Here is a 17,485-nt window from a genome sequence, read left to right as displayed (position 1 = left end):
ACACAGGTGTTGCACCAGAACACCTGCTACGTAACTGTTATGTCTGATGGTGAGATACACAGGTGTTGTTTACCTGGAGAAAGAGTACTAGAACACCTCTACATCACTTATGTCTGATGGTAAGATACACAGGTGTTGTACCAGAACACCTGCTACATCACTGTTATGTCTGATAATAACAGGTGTTGTACAACAACACCTGCTACACCACTGTTATGGCTGATAGTAACACAGGTGTTACACCAGAACACCTGCTACATCACTGTTATGTTTGATAGTAACAGGTGTTGTACCAGAACACCTGCTACATCGCTGTTATGGTTGATAGTAACACAGGTGTTGTACCAGAACACCTGCTACACCACTGTTATGGCTGACAGTAACACAGGTGTTGCACCAGAACACCTGCTACATCACTATTATGGCTGATAGTAACAGGTGTTACACCAGAACACCTGCTACATCACTGTTATGGCTGATAGTAACACATGTGTTGCACCAGAACACCTGCTACACCACTGTTATGGCTGATAGTAACACAGTTGTTACACCAGAACACATGCTACACTGTTATGACTGATAGTAACACAGGTGTTGTACCAGAACACCTGCTACACTGTTATGACTGATAGTAACACACGTGTTGTACCAGAACACCTGCTACACTACTCTTATGACTGATAGTAACACAGATGTTGCACCAGAACACCTGCTACATTCCTGTTATGGCTGATAGTAACACAGATGTTGTACCAGAACACCTGCTACACCACTGTTATGACTGATTGTAACACAGATGTTGCACCAGAACACCTGCTGCATTGTTATGGCTGATAGTAACACAGGCGTTGCACCAGAACACCTGCTACACCACTGTTATGGCTGATAATAACACAGGTGTTGCACCAGAACACCTGCTACATTGTTATGGCTGATAGTAACACAGGTGTTGCACCAGAACACCTGCTGCATCACTGTTATGGCTGATAGTAACACAGGTGTTGCACCAGAACACCTGTCACATTGTTTTGGCTGATAGTAACACAGGTGTTGCACCAGAACACCTGCTACACCAATGTTATGGCTGATAGTAACACAGGTGTTGCACCAGAACACCTGCTACATCACTGTTATGGCTGATAGTATCACAGGTGTTGCACCAGAACACCTGCTACATCTGTTATGGCTGATAGTAACACAGATGTTGCACCAGAACACCTGCCACATTGTTATGGCTGATAGTAACACAGGTGTTGCACCAGAACACCTGCTACACCAATGTTATGGCTGATAGTAACACAGGTGTTGCACCAGAACACCTGCTACATCACTGTTATGGCTGATAGTAACACAGGTGTTGCACCAGAACACCTGCTACATCACTGTTATGGCTGATAGTAACACAGGTGTTGCACCAGAACACCTGCTACATCACTGTTATGGCTAATAGTATCACAGGTGTTGCACCAGAACACCTGCTACATCACTGTTATGGCTGATAGTAACACAGGTGTTGCACCAGAACACCTACTACATCTCTGTTATGGCTGATAGTAACACAGGTGTTGCACCAGAACACTTGCTCCATCACTGTTATGGCTGATAGTAACAGGTGTTGCACCAGAACACCTGCTACACCACTGTTATGGCTGATAGTAACACAGATGTTGCACCAGAACACCTGCTACATTGTTATGGCTGATAGTAACACATGTGTTGCACCAGAACACCTGCTACATTGTTATGGCTGACAGTAACACAGGTGATGCACCAGAACACCTGCTACATCACTGTTATGGCTGACAGTAACACAGGTGTTGCACCAGAACACCTGCTACATTGTTATGGCTGATAATAACACAGGTGTTGCACCAGAACACCTGCTACACCACTGTTATGGCTGATAGTAACACAGGTGTTGCACCAGAACACCTGCTACATCACTGTTATGGCTGATAGTATCACAGGTGTTGCACCAGAACACCTGCTACTTCACTGTTATAGCTGATAGTAACACAGATGTTGCACCAGAACACCTGCCACATTGTTATGGCTGATAGTAACACAGGTGTTGCACCAGAACACCTGCTACATTGTTATGGCTAACAGTAACACAGGTGTTGCACCAGAACACCTGCTACATCACTGTTATGGCTGATAGTATCACATGTGTTGCACCAGAACACCTGCTACTTCACTGTTATAGCTGATAGTAACACAGATGTTGCACCAGAACACCTGCCACATTGTTATGGCTGATAGTAACACAGGTGTTGCACCAGAACACCTACTACATCACTGTTATGGCTGATAGTAACACAGGTGTTGCACCAGAACACCTACTACATCACTGTTATGGCTGATAGTAACACAGGTGTTGCACCAGAACACCTGCCACATTGTTATGGCTGATAGTAACACAGGTGTTGCACCAGAACACCTGCTACTTCACTGTTATAGCTGATAGTAACACAGATGTTGCACCAGAACACCTGTCACATTGTTATGGCTGATAGTAACACAGGTGTTGCACCAGAACACCTACTACATCACTGTTATGGCTGATAGTAACACAGGTGTTGCACCAGAACACCTGCCACATTGTTATGGCTGATAGTATCACAGGTGTTGCACCAGAACACCTGCTACATTGTTATGGCTGATAGTATCACAGGTGTTGCACCAGAACACCTACTACATCACTGTTATGGCTGATAGTAACACAGGTGTTGCACCAGAACACCTGCTACATTGTTATGGCTGATAGTATCACAGGTGTTGCACCAGAACACCTGCCACATCGTTATGGCTGAAAGTAACACAGGTGTTGCACCAGAACACCTACTACATCACTGTTATGGCTGATAGTAACACAGGTGTTGCACCAGAACACCTGCTACATTGTTATGGCTGATAGTATCACAGGTGTTGCACCAGAACACCTGCCACATTGTTATGGCTGATAGTAACACAGGTGTTGCACCAGAACACCTACTACATCACTGTTATGGCTGATAGTAACACAGGTGTTGCACCAGAACACCTGCTACATTGTTATGGCTGATAGTATCACAGGTGTTGCACCAGAACACCTGCCACATTGTTATGGCTGATAGTAACACAGGTGTTGCACCAGAACACCTACTACATCACTGTTATGGCTGATAGTAACACAGGTGTTGCACCAGAACACCTGCTACATCACTGTTATGGCTGATAGTAACACAGATGTTGCACCAGAGCACCTGCTACATCACTGTTATGGCTGATAGTAACACAGGTGTTGCACCAGAACACCTGCTACATCACTGTTATGGCTGATAGTAACACAGGTGTTGCACCAGAACACCTACTACATCACTGTTATGGCTGATAGTAACACAGGTGTTGCACCAGAACACCTGCTACATCACTGTTATGGCTGATAGTAACACAGGTGTTGCACCAGAACACCTGCCACATTGTTATGGCTGATAGTAACACAGGTGTTGCACCAGAACACCTGCTACATCACTGTTATGGCTGATAGTAACACAGGTGTTGCACCAGAACACCTGCCACATTGTTATGGCTGATAGTATCACAGGTGTTGCACCAGAACACCTGCCACATTGTTATGGCTGATAGTAACACAGGTGTTGCACCAGAACACCTGCCACATTGTTATGGCTGATAGTAACACAGGTGTTGCACCAGAACACCTGCTACATCACTGTTATGGCTGATAGTAACACAGGTGTTGCACCAGAACACCTGCTACATCACTGTTATGGCTGATAGTAACACAGATGTTGCACCAGAACACCTGCTACATCACTGTTATGGCTGATAGTAACACAGGTGTTGCACCAGAACACCTGCTACATCACTGTTATGGCTGATAGTAACACAGATGTTGCACCAGAACACCTGCTACATCACTGTTATGGCTGATAGTAACACAGGTGTTGCACCAGAACACCTGCTCCATCACTGTTATGGCTGATAGTAACACAGGTGTTGCACCAGAACACCTGCTACACCACTGTTATGGCTGATAGTAACACAGATGTTGCACCAGAACACCTGCTACATCACTGTTATGGCTGATAGTAACACAGGTGTTGCACCAGAACACCTGCTTCAACTTTAACAGCTGTAACTCAAGATTTTCCCTAATCAAGTATAATAATACGTAGTATATAATTTATTATTGTTATTATAATAATAATAATTATAATAATAATAATTATAATAATAATAATTATTATTTGGCGAACTGTTTAGATAAGTTTTATACGTTTTATTGTTTTTCTTCTTCTTGTGACTGTTGGTTTACCTATGACTGTTAATACTTGACTGTTGGTTTACCTATGACTGTTAATACTTGACTGTTGGTTTACCTATGGCTGTTAATACTTGACTGTTGGTTTACCTATGACTGTTAATACTTGACTGTTGGTTTACCTATGACTGTTAATACTTGACTGTTGGTTTACCTATGGCTGTTAATACTTGACTGTTGGTTTACCTATGACTGTTAATACTTGACTGTTGGTTTACCTATGACTGTTAATACTTGACTGTTGGTTTACCTATGGCTGTTAATACTTGACTGTTGGTTTACCTATGACTGTTAATACTTGACTGTTGGTTTACCTATGACTGTTAATACTTGACTGTTGGTTTACCTATGGCTGTTAATACTTGACTGTTGGTTTACCTATGACTGTTAATACTTGACTGTTGGTTTACCTATGACTGTTAATACTTGACTGTTGGTTTACCTATGGCTGTTAATACTTGACTGTTGGTTTACCTATGGCTGTTAATACTTGACTGTTGGTTTACCTATGACTGTTAATACTTGACTGTTGGTTTACCTATGGCTGTTAATACTTGACTGTTGGTTTACCTATGGCTGTTAATACTTGACTGTTGGTTTACCTATGACTGTTAATACTTGACTGTTGGTTTACCTATGGCTGTTAATACTTGACTGTTGGTTTACCTATGACTGTTAATACTTGACTGTTGGTTTACCTATGACTGTTAATACTTGACTGTTGGTTTACCTATGACTGTTAATACTTGACTGTTGGTTTACCTATGGCTGTTAATACTTGACTGTTGGTTTACCTATGGCTGTTAATACTTGACTGTTGGTTTACCTATGACTGTTAATACTTGACTGTTGGTTTATTCTTGACTTGGTTTATTTTTGACTGTTGGTTTTATCATGACTTAGTTTATCCCTGGCTGCTGGTTTATCTCTGTTAATTTATTCCTGACAGTTGGTTTATCTGTGACTGCTAATTTAACTCTAATCAACTGTTTACAACAAGTAATGGATTCATCTTACTGTTACTTTAATAGTTCTTAACTACCTGTTGAGGGTTGCGGGGGGTGCTGGACCAGGTGCTGTAGCATGTTGCTGACCTGACTCATCACGCTGGAGCCAGCAACATGCAGCCTAACACCACAACCCCTTTGGAAATAAGTCACTCTGTCTGACTTTTTTGGGTTATCCCAGGTTCTCTACACATATGCTGCTATGTATGATAATTCTATGTAACTGTATTTGTGTATACCTGAATAAACTTACTTACTTACTTACTTAACCAGGACGATCTGCAGCTGTCTGGGAGAACTCGTAGAGTTTATCCTCGAAGACTCATGAGAGGGATTCATAATTGCCCTTATTTAACCATCTTTCCTTGTATATTCCACTAATTTCACTAAAGCAAATATTGCTAATTATAAACTGTATCTCGGACTTTTCGTTATTTTTAAATAATTATTTGTTTTCGTTAATAAATAACATAATGTTAAACAGTATTGATGATTTCAGATGGTGTTTATTCCCGCGGTAGTGTATCAAAAAAACGTCTCTTAGTGTATATGCACCGTGAGAAATATGTTTCAGTGTATATACACTGAGAGGTGTGTATCTCTCAGCGCAGTATACCCTGCGAATTAACGTTAATATCTGTTTTAGTTATTAAAATATAACTGGTTGTGATATGCAGCCTTAATGACCTTCGTGTAGTAGATAAGCTTTAAACCAAATTAATCAGTTGACCTGATAGTGGTGGTGGATGGGATGGTGGTAGTGGTGGTGGTGATAATGGTGGTGGCTGGGATGGAGGTAGTGGTGATGGATGGGATGGTGGTAGTGGTGATGGTGACAGTGGTGGTGGCTGGGATGGTGGTAGTGGTGATGGTGATAGTGGTGGTGGCTGGGATGGAGGTAGTGGTAGTGGATGACACTGTGGTGAAGGTGGTTATCGAGGTGAGGGAGTTGGTGGTTTTATAAGGTTTTAGGTGGCGGCAGGTGGTTTCAGGTGTTGATAAACAGTGTCAGTTGGTGTCAGGGGAGGGAGGTGGTGGAATTTGGTGTCAGGGGATTCTGAGTGACGTCAGATGCTGGTAGTTAAATTTAAACGTTGGTTAATGATTTTTAAATGTTCGTAATTATCTTCAGGTGATCCCAGGTGATCTTAGGCGGCATCAGCTGGTGTTAGGGGGTGACAGAATGTGTCAAGTTGGTGATATTCAGGTTATGGTTTAGATGTCAGGTGGTATAGGTGGTGGTGGGGTTGAAAGTTGATATCAGATGGCTGTAGGTGATAATGATAGTTGTTGAATTTGATGTCATATGGTTGTAGGGGGTTTCAGGTGGAGTCAGATGGTTGCAGATGGTAGTAGGTGATGTCAGATGTTCCAGGTAGTAACAGGTGATGACATATGGTTGTATGTGCTCATGAAATCTAGTGAAAGGTACTTCTATCTGGCTTGAGTTGGGTTATAGGGAGCATAAGATGCTGGTAGAAGGTATTAGGTGATGTAAGTTAGTGGTGGTGGTGTTGGTGGTTGCTGGTGGTTGTGGGTTGTGTTGGAGGTTGATAGTGATGTTAAGTGAAAAGTAAAATAGTTATGTCTCAGTGTGTCTGTTTCTCCATCTATCTGTGTATGTCTCCCTCCCTCTCTCTCTCCCTCCCCCATCACTATCTCTCGCTCCCTCCCGAATCACTATCTCTCTCCCTCTGTCTCTTTCTCCCTCTTCCTCGCAGACAAGGACAAAGCACAGCCAGTATTGATTGAGTGTCTTGACACAGATGGACAGACAATCACAGTAAAACACACACACACACACACACACACACACACACACACACAGAAGGTGGAGAACTCACAAGAAATGATCAGGAGGTATGTGAGGAGCTGAACAGGAGATTTAAGGAAGTTTTTACAGTAGAGACAGGAAGGGCTGTGGGAAGACAGCACAGAAGGGAACATCAAGAGGGAATATACCAACAAGTGTTGGATGACATAAGAACAACTGAGGAGGAGGTGAAGAAGCTCTTAAGTGACCTTGACACCTCAAAGGCGATGGGACCGGACAACATCTCCCCATGGGTCCTTAGAGAAGGAGCAGAGATGCTGTGCGTGCCTCTAACCACAATCTTCAACACATCCCTTGAAACTGGGCAACTACCTGAGAAATGGAAGACAGCTAATGTATTCCCCATATTTAAGAAAGGAAACAGAAACGAGGCACTAAACTACAGACCTGTGTCTCTGACATGTATTGTGTGCAAAGTCATGGAGAAGATTATCAGGAGGAGAGTGGTCGAACACCTGGAAAGGAACAAGATTATAAATGAAAACCAGCATGGGTTCATGGAAGGCAAATCTTGTATCGCAAACCTCCTGGAGTTTTATGACAAGGTAACAGAAGTAAGACACGAGAGAGAGGGGTGGGTAGATTGCGTTTTCCTAGACTGCAGGAAGGCCTTTGACACAGTTCCCCACAAGAGATTAGTGCAGAAGCTGGAGGATCAGGCGCACGTAAAAGGGAGGGCACTGCAATGGATAAGGGAATACCTGACAGGGAGGCAGCAACGAGTCATGGTACGTGAAGAGGTATCACAGTGGGCGCCTGTTACGAGCGGGGTCCCACAGGGGTCAGTTCTAGGACCAGTGCTATTTTTGATATATGTGAACGACATGATGGAAGGAATAGACTCTGAAGTGTCCCTGTTCGCAGATGACGTGAAGTTGATGAGAAGAATTAAATCGGACGAGGATGAGGCAGGACTGCAAAGAGACCTGGACAGGCTGAACATGTGGTCCAGCAACTGGCTTCTCGAATTCAATCCAGCCAAATGCAAAGTCATGAAGATTGGGGAGGGGCAAAGAAGACCGCAGACAGAGTATAGGCTAGGTGGACAAAGACTACAGACCTCACTCAGGGAGAAAGACCTTGGGGTGACCATAACACCGAGCACATCACCGGAGGCACACATCAACCAAATAACCGCTGCAGCATACGGGCGCCTGGCAAACCTGAGAATAGCGTTCCGATACCTTAATAAGGAATCGTTCAAGACACTGTACACTGTGTATGTTAGGCCCATACTGGAGTATGCAGCACCAGTCTGGAACCCACACCTGGTCAAGCACGTCAAGAAGTTAGAGAAAGTACAAAGGTTTGCAACAAGGCTAGTCCCAGAGCTCAAGGGAATGTCGTACGAGGAAAGGTTAAGGGAAATCGGACTGACGACACTGGAGGACAGAAGGGTCAGGGGAGACATGATAACGACATACAAGATACTGTGGGGAATAGACAATGATAGGATAGGATGTTCCAGAGAGGGAACACAGGGACAAGGGGTCACAACTGGAAGCTGAAGACTCAGACGAGTCACAGGGACGTTAGGAAGTATTTCTTCAGTCATAGAGTTGTCAGCAAGTGGAATAGCCTAGCAAGTGAAGTAGTGGAGGCAGGAACCATACATAGTTTTAAGAAGAGGTATGACAAAGCTCAGGAAGCAGAGAGAGAGAGGATCCAGTAGCGATCAGTGAAGAGGCGGGGCCAGGAGCTGAGTCTCGACCCCTGCAACCTCAATTAGGTGAGTACAATTAGGTGAGTACACACACACACACACACACACACTGCAAGTTTCTCAGAGTCTGGGGACTGTCAGGTACTCAAGTTTGATCCCAGGAAAGGGCTAGTAGCTCCAAATTCTTTATATCAAGAGTCCTTCAAGAGCATCAAGGCGGCCACCTTCAAGAGCATCAAGGCGGCCACCTTCAAGAGGATCAAGGCGGCCACCTTCAAGAGCATCAAGGCGGCCACCTTCAAGAGGATCAAGGCGGCCACCTTCAAGAGCATCAAGGCGGCCACCTTCAAGAGGATCAAGGCGGCCACCTTCAAGAGCATCAAGGCGGCCACCTTCAAGAGCATCAAGGCGGCCACCTTCAAGAGCATCAAGGCGGCCACCTTCAAGAGCATCAAGGCGGCCACCTTCAAGAGCATCAAGGCGGCCACCTTCAAGATCACATTAACAATCTTGGTTACAGTTTACCAGAAGTCAACAAATGAACTATATTCACATTATTAACACCAGAGGTTAATAAACCACAGGTTTATTAACCTCTGGGGTTATTAATAAACCCGAGGTTTATTAACCTGAGGGTTGTTAATCCAAGGTTTGTTAAGTCGAGGTTTATTACACTGAGAAACTTAATCTCTCTGTTTTATTTATAATGTGGCTTTTTAACCTGCCACCCACCACACAACAGTGACCTCACCACACAACAGTGACCTCACCACACAACAGTGACCTCACCACACAACAGTGACCTCACCACACAACAGTGACCTCACCACACAACAGTGACCCCACCACACAACAGTGACCTCACCACACAACAGTGACCTCACCACACAACAGTGACCTCACCACACAACAGTGACCTCACCACACAACAGTGACCTCACCACACAACAGTGACCTCACCACACAACAGTGACCTCACCACACAACAGTGACCCCACCACACAACAGTGACCTCACCACACAACAGTGACCCCACCACACAACAGTGACCTCACCACACAACAGTGACCTCACCACACAACAGTGACCTCACCACACAACAGTGACCCCACCACACAACAGTGACCTCACCACACAACAGTGACCTCACCACACAACAGTGACCTCACCACACAACAGTGACCTCACCACACAACAGTGACCTCACCACACAACAGTGACCTCACCACACAACAGTGACCTCACCACACAACAGTGACCTCACCACACAATAGTGACCTCACCACACAACAGTGACCTCACCACACAAAAGTGACCTCACCACACAACAGTGACCTCACCACACAAAAGTGACCTCACCACACAACAGTGACCTCACCACACAACAGTGACCTCACCACACAACAGTGACCTCACCACACAACAGTGACCTCACCACACAACAGTGACCTCACCACACAACAGTGACCTCACCACACAACAGTGACCTCACCACACAACAGTGACCTCACCACACAACAGTGACCTCACCACACAACAGTGACCTCACCACACAACAGTGACATCACCACACAATAGTGACCTCACCACACAACAGTGACCTCACCACACAAAAGTGACCTCACCACACAACAGTGACCTCACCACACAAAAGTGACCTCACCACACAACAGTGACCTCACCACACAAAAGTGACCTCACCACACAACAGTGACCTCGCCACACAACAGTGACCTCACCACACAACAGTGACCTCACCACACAACAGTGACCTCACCACACAACAGTGACCTCACCACACAACAGTGACCTCACCACACAACAGTGACCTCACCACACAACAGTGACCTCACCACACAACAGTGACCTCACCACACAACAGTGACCTCACCACACAACAGTGACCTCACCACACAACAGTGACCTCACCACAACAGTGACCTCACCACACAACAGTGACCTCACCACACAACAGTGACCTCACCACACAACAGTGACCTCACCACAACAGTGACCTCACCACAACAGTGACCTCACCATACAACAGAGTGACCTCACCACACAACAGTGACCTCACCACACAACGGTGACTTCACCATACAACAGTGGCCTCACCACAACAGTGACCTCACCACACATCAGTGACCTCACCACACAACAGTGACCACACAACATTGACCTCACCACAACAGAGAGTGACCTCTTCACTACTCGACAGAGAGTGACCTCCTCACTACACAACAGAGTGACCTCACCACACAACAGAGTGACCTCCTCACTACACAAGAGAGAGTGACCTCACCGCACAACAGAGTGACCTCACCACAACACAGAGTGACCTCACTACACAACACAGAGTGACCTCACTACACAACACAGAGTGACCTCACTACCACAATAAACCAGCAACTGTTCTGGTCACCACAATAACATTAACAGGTTTCTCAGAATACCCAACAGCGAGTGACAGACAAACTCTGGATGTCATCCATCACTTGATGTCTTCACCCTCCCAGAGTCTTGATGTCCTCACCCTCCCAGAGTCTTGATGTCTTCACCCTCCCAGAGTCTTGATATCCTCACCCTCCCAGAGTCTTGATGTCCTCACCCTCCCAGAGTCTTGATGTCCTCACTCTCCCAGAGTCTTGATGTCCTCACCCTCCCAGAGTCTTGATATCCTCACCCTCCCAGAGTCTTGATGTCTTCACTCTCCCAGAGTCTTGATGTCCTCACCCTCCCAGAATCTTGATGTCCTCACCCTCCCAGAGTCTTGATGTCCTCACCCTCCCAGAGTCCTGATGTCTTCACTCTCCCAGAGTCTTGATGTCCTCACCCTCCCAGAGTCTTGATGTCCTCACTCTCCCAGAGTCTTGATGTCCTCACCCTCCCAGAGTCTTGATATCCTCACCCTCCCAGAATCTTGATGTCCTCACCCTCCCAGAGTCTTGATGTCCTCACCCTCCCAGAGTCTTGATGTCCTCACCCTCCCAAAGTCTTGATGTCCTCACCCTCCCAGAGTCTTGATGTCCTCACCCTCCCAGAGTCTTGATGTCCTCACCCTCCCAGAGTCTTGATATCCTCACCCTCCCAAAGTCTTGATGTCCTCACCCTCCCAGAGTCTTGATGTCCTCACCCTCCCAGAGTCTTGATGTCCTCACCCTCCCAGTCTTGATGTCCTCACCCTCCCAGAGTCTTGATGTCCTCACCCTCCCAGTCTTGATGTCCTTACCCTCCCAGAGTCTTGATGTCCTCACCCTCCCAGAGTCTTGATGTCCTCACCCTCCCAGAGTCTTGATGTCTTCACCCTCCCAGAGTCTTGATGTCCTCACCCTCCCAGAGTCTTGATGTCCTCACCCTCCCAGAGTCTTGATGTCCTCACCCTCCCAGAGTCTTGATGTCTTCACCCTCCCAGAATCTTGATGTCCTCACCCTCCCAGAGTCTTGATGTCCTCACCCTCCCAGAGTCTTGATGTCCTCACCCTCCCAGTCTTGATGTCCTCACCCTCCCAGAGTCTTGATGTCTTCACCCTCCCAGAATCTTGATGTCCTCACCCTCCCAGAGTCTTGATGTCCTCACCCTCCCAGAGTCTTGATGTCCTCACCCTCCCAGAGTCTTGATGTCCTCACCCTCCCAGAATCTTGATGTCCTCACCCTCCCAGAGTCTTGATGTCCTCACCCTCCCAGAGTCTTGATGTCCTCACCCTCCCAGAATCTTGATGTCCTCACCCTCCCAGAATCTTGATGTCCTCACCCTCCCAGAGTCTTGATGTCCTCACCCTCCCAGAGTCTTGATGTCCTCACCCTCCCAGAGTCTTGATGTCCTCACCCTCCCAGAATCTTGATGTCCTCACCCTCCCAGAGTCTTGATGTCCTCACCCTCCCAGAGTCTTGATGTCCTCACCCTCCCAGAGTCTTGATGTCCTCACCCTCCCAGTCTTGATGTCCTCACCCTCCCAGAGTCTTGATGTCCTCACCCTCCCAGTCTTGATGTCCTTACCCTCCCAGAGTCTTGATGTCCTCACCCTCCCAGTCTTGATATCCTCACCCTCCCAGAGTCTTGATGTCTTCACCCTCCCAGAGTCTTGATGTCCTCACCCTCCCAGAGTCTTGATGTCCTCACCCTCCCAGAGTCTTGATGTCCTCACCCTCCCAGAGTCTTGATGTCTTCACCCTCCCAGAATCTTGATGTCCTCACCCTCCCAGAGTCTTGATGTCCTCACCCTCCCAGAGTCTTGATGTCCTCACTCTCCCAGAGTCTTGATGTCCTCACCCTCCCAGAGTCTTGATATCCTCACCCTCCCAAAGTCTTGATGTCCTCACCCTCCCAGAGTCTTGATGTCCTCACCCTCCCAGTCTTGATGTCCTCACCCTCCCAGAGTCTTGATGTCCTCACCCTCCCAGTCTTGATGTCCTCACCCTCCCAGAGTCTTGATGTCCTCACCCTCCCAGTCTTGATATCCTCACCCTCCCAGAGTCTTGATGTCCTCACCCTCCCAGAGTCTTGATGTCTTCACCCTCCCAGAGTCTTGATGTCCTCACCCTCCCAGAGTCTTGATGTCCTCACCCTCCCAGAGTCTTGATGTCCTCACCCTCCCAGAGTCTTGATGTCTTCACCCTCCCAGAATCTTGATGTCCTCACCCTCCCAGAGTCTTGATGTCCTCACCCTCCCAGAGTCTTGATGTCCTCACCCTCCCAGAGTCTTGATGTCCTCACCCTCCCAGAGTCTTGATGTCCTCACCATCCCAGAGTCTTGATATCCTCACCCTCCCAGAGTCTTGATGTCCTCACCCTCCCAAAGTCTTGATGTCCTCACCCTCCCAGAGTCTTGATGTCCTCACCCTCCCAGAGTCTTGATGTCCTCACCCTCCCAGTCTTGATGTCTTCACCCTCCAAGAGTCTTGATGTCTTCACCCTCCCAGAGTCTTGATGTCTTCACCCTCCCAGAGTCTTGATGTCTTCACCCTCCCAGAGCCTTGATGTCCTCACCCTCCCAGAGTCTTGATGTCCTCACCCTCCCAGAGTCTTGATGTCCTCACTCTCCCAGAGTCTTGATGTCCTCACCCTCCCAGAGTCTTGATATCCTCACCCTCCCAGAGTCTTGATGTCCTCACCCTCCCAGAGTCTTGATGTCTTCACCCTCCCAGAGTCCTGATGCCTTCACTCTCCCAGAGTCTTGATGTCCTCACCCTCCCAGAGTCTTGATGTCCTCACCCTCCCAGAGTCTTGATATCCTCACCCTCCCAGAGTCTTGATGTCCTCACCCTCCCAGAGTCTTGATGTCCTCACCCTCCCAGAGTCTTGATGTCCTCACCCTCCCAGAGTCTTGATGTCCTCACCCTCCCAGAGTCTTGATGTCTTCACCCTCCCAGAGTCCTGATGCCTTCACTCTCCCAGAGTCTTGATGTCCTCACCCTCCCAGAGTCTTGATGTCCTCACCCTCCCAGAGTCTTGATGTCCTCACCCTCCCAGAGTCTTGATGTCCTCACCCTCCCAGAGTCTTGATGTCCTCACCCTCCCAGAGTCTTGATGTCCTCACCCTCCCAGAGTCTTGATGTCCTCACCCTCCCAGTCTTGATATCCTCACCCTCCCAGAGTCTTGATGTCCTCACCCTCCCAGAGTCTTGATATCCTCACCCTCCCAGAGTCTTGATGTCCTCACCCTCCCAGTCTTGATATCCTCACCCTCCCAGAGTCTTGATGTCCTCACCCTCCCAGTCTTGATATCCTCACCCTCCCAGAGTCTTGATGTCCTCACCCTCCCAGAGTCTTGATGTCCTCACCCTCCCAGTCTTGATATCCTCACCCTCCCAGAGTCTTGATGTCCTCACCCTCCCAGAGTCTTGATGTCCTCACCCTCCCAGAGTCTTGATATCCTCACCCTCCCAGAATCTTGATGTCCTTACCCTCCCAGAGTCTTGATATCCTCACCCTCCCAGAGTCTTGATGTCCTCACCCTCCCAGAGTCTTGATGTCCTCACCCTCCCAGTCTTGATATCCTCACCCTCCCAGAGTCTTGATGTCCTCACCCTCCCAGAGTCTTGATGTCCTCACCCTCCCAGAGTCTTGATGTCCTCACTCTCCCAGAGTCTTGATGTCCTCACCCTCCCAGAGTCTTGATGTCCTCACCCTCCCAGAGTCTTGATGTCCTCACCCTCCCAGAGTCTTGATGTCCTCACCCTCCCAGAGTCTTGATATCCTCACTCTCCCAGAGTCTTGATGTCCTCACCCGCCCACAGTCTTGATGTCCTCACCCTCCCACAGTCTTGATGTCTTCACCCTCCCAGAGTCTTGATGTCCTCACCCTCCCAGAGTCTTGATGTCCTCACCCTCCCAGAGTCTTGATGTCCTCACCCTCCCAGAGTCTTGATGTCCTCACCCTCCCAGAGTCTTGATGTCCTCACCCTCCCAGAGTCTTGATGTCTTCACCCTCCCAGAGTCTTGATATCCTCACCCTCCCAGAGTCTTGATGTCCTCACCCTCCCAGAGTCTTGATATCCTCACCCTCCCAGAGTCTTGATGTCCTCACCCTCCCAAAGTCTTGATGTCCTCACCCTCCCAGAGTCTTGATGTCCTCACCCTCCCAGAGTCTTGATGTCCTCACCCTCCCAGTCTTGATGTCTTCACCCTCCAAGAGTCTTGATGTCTTCACCCTCCCAGAGTCTTGATGTCCTCACCCTCCCAGAGTCTTGATGTCCTCACCATCCCAGAGTCTTGATGTCCTCATCCTCCCAGAGTCTTGATATCCTCACCCTCCCAGAATCTTGATGTCCTCACCCTCCCAGAGTCTTGATGTCCTCACCCTCCCAGAGTCTTGATGTCCTCACCATCCCAGAGTCTTGATGTCCTCACCCTCCCAGAATCTTGATGTCCTCACCCTCCCAAAGTCTTGATGTCCTCACCCTCCCAAAGTCTTGATGTCTTCACCCTCCCAGAGTCTTGATGTCCTCACCCTCCCAGAGTCTTGATGTCCTCACCCTCCCAGAGTCTTGATGTCCTCACCCTCCCAGAGTCTTGATGTCCTCATCCTCCCAGAGTCTTGATATCCTCACCCTCCCAGAGCCTTGATGTTCTCAACCTCCCAGAGCCTTGATGCCCTCCCCCTCCCAGAGAGACCTTGCTTACCTTCTTTATCACATGTCAATCCTCTCTACCACACGATCTACCACACGATCTACCACACGATCTACCACACGATCTACCACACAGTCTACCACACGATCTACCACACGATCTACCACACGATCTACCACACGATCTACCACACAGTCTACCACACGATCTACCACACGATCTACCACACGATCTACCACACGATCTACCACACGATCTACCACACGATCTACCACACGATCTACCACACGATCTACCACACGATCTACCACACGATCTACCACACGATCTACCACACGATCTACCACACAGTCTACCACACGATCTACCACACGATCTACCACACAGTCTACCACACGATCTACCACACGATCTACCACACGATCTACCACACGATCTACCACACGATCTACCACACAGTCTACCACACGATCTACCACACGATCTACCACACGATCTACCACACGATCTACCACACGATCTACCACACGATCTACCACACGATCTACCACACAGTCTACCACACGATCTACCACACGATCTACCACACGATCTACCACACAGTCTACCACACGATCTACCACACGATCTACCACACGATCTACCACACGATCTACCACACGATCTACCACACGATCTACCACACAGTCTACCACACGATCTACCACACGATCTACCACACAGTCTACCACACGATCTACCACACGATCTACCACACGATCTACCACACGATCTACCACACGATCTACCACACGATCTACCACACGATCTACCACACAGTCTACCACACAGTCTACCACACGATCTACCACACAGTCTACCACACGATCTACCACACGATCTACCACACGATCTACCACACGATCTACCACACGATCTACCACACGATCTACCACACGATCTACCACACGATCTACCACACGATCTACCACACGATCTACCACACGATCTACCACACGATCTACCACACAGTCTACCACACTATCTACCACACAGTCTACCACACGATCTACCACACGATCTACCACACGATCTACCACACAGTCTACCACACGATCTACCACACGATCTACCACACGATCTACCACACAGTCTACCACACGATCTACCACACAGTCTACCACACGATCTACCACACGATCTACCACACGATCTACCACACGATCTACCACACGATCTACCACACGATCTACCACACGATCTACCACACGATCTACCACACGATCTACCACACAGTCTACCACACGATCTACCACACGATCTACCACACGATCTACCACACGATCTACCACACGATCTACCACACGATCTACCACACGATCTACCACACAGTCTACCACACGATCTACCACACGATCTACCACACGATCTACCACACGATCTACCACACGATCTACCACACGATCTACCACACGATCTACCACACAGTCTACCACACGATCTACCACACAGTCTACCACACGATCTACCACACGATCTACCACACGATCTACCACACGATCTACCACACAGTCTACCACACGATCTACCACACGATCTACCACA

The 17,485-nt window shown here is 47.9% G+C and overlaps 1 protein-coding gene across 3 annotated transcripts in view; it reads left to right on the top strand.

The window, feature by feature from the left end:
• Positions 1-17,485, top strand: part of LOC128699481 (high mobility group nucleosome-binding domain-containing protein 5-like) — a 42,038-nt gene that overhangs the window by 307 nt on the left and 24,246 nt on the right. The window lies entirely within an intron of this gene.

This window comes from Cherax quadricarinatus, chromosome 61, assembly GCF_038502225.1.
Source record: "Cherax quadricarinatus isolate ZL_2023a chromosome 61, ASM3850222v1, whole genome shotgun sequence".
Classification (NCBI taxonomy): Eukaryota; Metazoa; Arthropoda; class Malacostraca; order Decapoda; family Parastacidae; genus Cherax; species Cherax quadricarinatus.
The sequence above is the reverse complement of the archived record's forward strand: the minus strand, read 5'-3'. Positions and strand labels throughout refer to the sequence as shown.